Raw genomic sequence first — 4,467 nt, 5'->3', positions numbered from 1 at the left:
CTCTCTGTCAGAATTGGAAAGTATAACTATGCTTTAAAACTTAATTTAAGGAATATCAAGCTGGAATTAAAACCAGTAAGGGGAACTAAGACTATATAGCAATCAATCAGAAGTATATATTGAATGCATGGCCTAATGGAAAAGCAGTGTGGTAGAGCCCGGGACTGGGGTCAGAAGGTCATGGGTTCTAATCCCGGCTCTGCCACTTGTCTGCTGTGTGACCTTGGGCAAGTCACTTCACTTCTCTGTGCCTCAGTTACCTCATCTGTAAAATGGGAATTGAGACTGTGAGCCCCATGTGGGACAGGGACTGTTTCCAACCCAATTTGCTTGTTTCCAGCCCACTGCTAAATACAGTGCCTGGCACATAGTAAGTGCCTGGGAGTCAGAGGACCTGGGTCTTAATCCCAACTCTGCTACTTGCCTGCTGTATGACCTTGGGCAAGTTGCTCAACTTCTCTGTGCCTCAGTTTCCTCACCTTTAAATGGGGATTCAATACCTGTTTTCCCTTCTACTTAGATTATGAATCCCATGTGGATTAGGAACCATATCTGACTGGTTATCTTGTGTCTACCAACTCTGTTGTATTGTAGTCTCCCAACTGCTTAGTACAGTGCTCTGCACACTGTAAGCACTCAATAAATATCATAGATGATGATCTACCACAGTGCCTAGTACAGTGTTTGGTACTTAAATACCATTATTATTATTATTATTATTATTATTATTATCATTATTATTATTAATACTTCTAAGCACTTGGGAGAGTACTGTAGAATTAGAAGACCTCCCCGCCATCTGCCTGAATCATGCAATCCAGCAGGGGTGACGCACTAAAATAAATTCCAGTCAGAAGTCAACAATAGGCTATAAATATATGCACATAAGAGCTGTATTATGGCATGAATACCCTACCATAGGGCTTAGGTGAGGTGAAAATACTGAGGTTGCAGTTAAGGGGGATATAGCATGGGGAGATGAGAGATTTATCAGGGAAGGCCTCCTGAAGGGGAAGCAATTTCAGAAGGGCTCTGAAGATGGGGAAAGAGGTAGCTTTCTGGATGAAGGGAGAGGAAATTCCAGGCAGAAGGGAGGGAGTAAGTAAAATGTCAGTCACAAGGGACTTAAGAACAAGGCACTGTGAGTAGTTGTTAGTGCAAAAGGGAGGGAAATCACAGGAGACACAGGCCTTGTTATTTCAGAACTAATGTCCAAGGAAAGTTGTCACTAACGATTCTGCTTCAAACTCTTATCTCCTGACCTTTAGGGCAGTGGGTGGTAAGAGAAAATATCCCTATACTCTCTTATTTTCCTTATCTGTAATTTATGTTAATCTCTGCATCCCCCTGTAGACTACAATGTCCTTGTGGGCAGAGACTGTGTCCACCACCAGCATTAACTTGTACTTTCCCAAATGTTTAATGCAGTGCTCTCCACACAAACACTCAATAAATGCCATTGATTGATTGATTAACTGATATTAATGACTTTCAGCAGGATATTCTTTGATCTGAGCTCAGGATGATATGTGGGTTGTGCTTTATAATTGGAGCTATCCCCTGTCCTGCAGAATGCATATTTAGGAAATGAAGCATCATGGCGTAGTGGATAGAGCATGGGCCTGGGAATCAGCTCCTCCTCTTGTCTGCTATGTGGCCTTGGGCAAGTCACTTCACTTCTCTGAGTCTCAGTTGCTTCATCTGCAGAATGGGAATTAAGACTGTGAGCCCCATGCAAGATAAGGATTGTGTCCAACCCAATTTGCTTGTATCCCACCCCAGTACTTAGTACAGTGCCTGGAACATAGTAAGTGGTTAACCAATACCACAGTGATTATCATTGTAGCAATTATTATTGTACTGTGACAATGAGGCACAGTAGTGTGGATAATGACTCTTAAAATGGTGTTAGCCTATCTATTGGGTAACCCAAATCTATAATGCCCTAATGCCCCTTTATTCAGCTGGTATATAATTAAAAGGTTTTCTTTTGTTGGTTGCTATTTATTTCCAAACTCTTTTAAACCACAAATTGAGTTTTTTTTGAAATTTGCCAGATCTGATATTTATTAGCCCAAAGATAGAAAAGTGAATATTGTGGTTAATCATCATCATCATAATCATCATCATCATCATCATCATCATCATCATCATCATCATCATCATTATGGTATTTGTTAAGCACCAAGCAGTGTTCTAAGCACTGGGGTAGATACAAGGTATTCAGGTTGTCCCATGTGGTGCTCACGGATTTTAATCCCCATTTTACAGATGAGGTAACTGAGGCACAGAGAAGTTAAGTGGCTTGCCCAAGGTCACACAGCAGACAAGAGGTGAACCCGAGTTTAGAACCCACATCGTCTGATTCCCAAGCCCGTGCTCTTTCCACTATGCTACACAGATCTTCAAGGGACGTCTTTACACACATGCCTGGTTGAAGAGGATTCCAGTCATGTACTGATCTTTCCATCCCTCTTGACATAATGATAAACATCTCACTGTCAGCAGAGTCCCTCTCAGGATCGCACTTGGAGAGCTTCCAGTACTCTACCAGTCTTGGCTACAGGAGGGAGAGTCAAGCAGAGGCATACCCATTCAGTTCCTAGCTTGGGCAGTGGCTAGAGAGTGGAAGGCAATCTGCTACAAGTCAAAACTAACCTGTTCTGGGCAGCAGCGGCATGGGAGAGAGTTAAGGGTGGATACTCAAGTTAACTGTGTGAAAAAGGCAGTGGTAAACCACTTCTATATTTTTACCAAAAAACTCTATAGATACACTACCAGAACAATTGCAGATGCAGAGTGGGGCATTCTGGGACAGAGGTGACCATGGAGTCGCTATGGGTTGGAGATGACTTGACAGCATAATCAATCAATCAATTGTATTTATTGAGCACTTACTGTGTGCAGAGCACTGTACTAAGCACTTAGACAACACAAGACAAGTCAGCAGAGTCTATTTGGGGAGCAGGCAAAGAGGGCAGTTTTCCAGTACTGCTATTTTCAGGCTCCTTCAAGCAGTAGGCAGATCAACCAGTCTCTCTCCTTCCCACTCCAATGGTGTGGGTGTTTGAGGACCTGTGGATTAGCTGAATAGTCAGAGATCTGGACTGGGGGAATGGTTTAATCAATCAGTGGTTCTTATTGAATGCCTACTATGGGCAGAACACTGGACTAAGCACTTGGGAAAGAACAATACAGTAGAATTGGTAGACATGATCCCAATCCACAAGGAGCTTACAATCTACAGGAACTAACTGTTTTTCCAATAGTTCTGCTCCTTTCACCTTCCTTTTTCCCAGACTGAGTATGGGATGATATTGTATTTTGGAAGTGAAGTTTCCAGAGCTCAGACAGGCAAGGAAGCCTGGTGGAAAGCAATTTAAGGAATAGAACCACTGCATTACTAGATACATTTGCCCTTTTGATATCCCTGAAAATCACTGTTTGGCCTGGAGTCACCAAAATGCTATCACCATTCCTAACAGCATCATCTTCAAGGGAGATATAGATGTACAGATATATAGATATATATGCAAATATGTCTCCCAAGAGGAGAAATAGTGTGCTTTCAGCTGTGCAATACATCAGAAACAAATAGAAATTAGGAATGAAAAGAAAAAAGGAACTGAAACTACTTTAATAGATTTGGGATTATTTTGCCCATTGGTTTCAAGGTGGATCTTCATATCCTTTCCTTGGGAGCTTATTATTTTATATTTTTTTCTTTAGTAATAAGCTCTACTGGGGTCTCCTCCATAAGCTGGCCCTGTTCCCGATTTTAATAGAAATAAATAATTCACTTTCTTTCTCAGAAGGAAGAAGAAAGATTCAGTGATAATATCAAAATTTGAGATACACAATTGAGATTCGCTACAATTTCCAAGATTGGTTATGTGTTCCAGTTTTAGCACTTTGGTATAGCAGGAGTGTCTACTAGTTTCTGGAAATACCCTGACAAATATGGATCACGCTTTTTGTAATGTACGATGAACCCTATCCTAAAGTCTTATTTGTAAAATTCTTTGATCACAAAATCAAAACTGTCAAAACACTAATATTTCAAAGTAACTGGCAAAGAAGAGTAATAGCTAGAGTTCCCCATGGGTCTTATGGATACTTTTTCATTCCACAAATAATAATAATAATAATAATGATGACATTTGTTAAGTGTTTACTATGTGCAAAGCACTGTTCTAAGCACTGGAGCACTGTTCTAAGTGCTGGAGCACTGGTCTAAGTGCTGGAGCACTGTTCTAAGCGCTGGAGAATAGGCAGTACATTTTTAATAATATTTTATTTAAAACTTCGATAGCACCATTCAAGCAGTGAGAAATCCATATCTATCTAGCTGCAGGTAATACTGGTATTTTCCTTCATGGTGTTGGCAGATGCTGTATATATTAGCACTTTTTGACATCTTTCTCCTGCAGCTTTATGAGTCAATCAAGTTGTATGAAACACTAATCA

At 40.7% G+C, this 4,467-nt stretch overlaps 1 non-coding gene across 1 annotated transcript; it reads left to right on the top strand.

Annotated features, from left to right (window-relative positions):
- Nucleotides 1-2,510: 2,510 nt before the first annotated feature.
- Nucleotides 2,511-2,648, top strand: LOC119929182. Its single transcript, XR_005451319.1, has one exon. It is a non-coding gene; the product is annotated as a small nucleolar RNA SNORA7 (small nucleolar RNA).
- The last annotated feature ends 1,819 nt before the right edge of the window (nucleotides 2,649-4,467 follow it).

Source organism: Tachyglossus aculeatus, chromosome 5 (assembly GCF_015852505.1).
Source record: "Tachyglossus aculeatus isolate mTacAcu1 chromosome 5, mTacAcu1.pri, whole genome shotgun sequence".
Classification (NCBI taxonomy): Eukaryota; Metazoa; Chordata; class Mammalia; order Monotremata; family Tachyglossidae; genus Tachyglossus; species Tachyglossus aculeatus.
The sequence above is the reverse complement of the archived record's forward strand: the minus strand, read 5'-3'. Positions and strand labels throughout refer to the sequence as shown.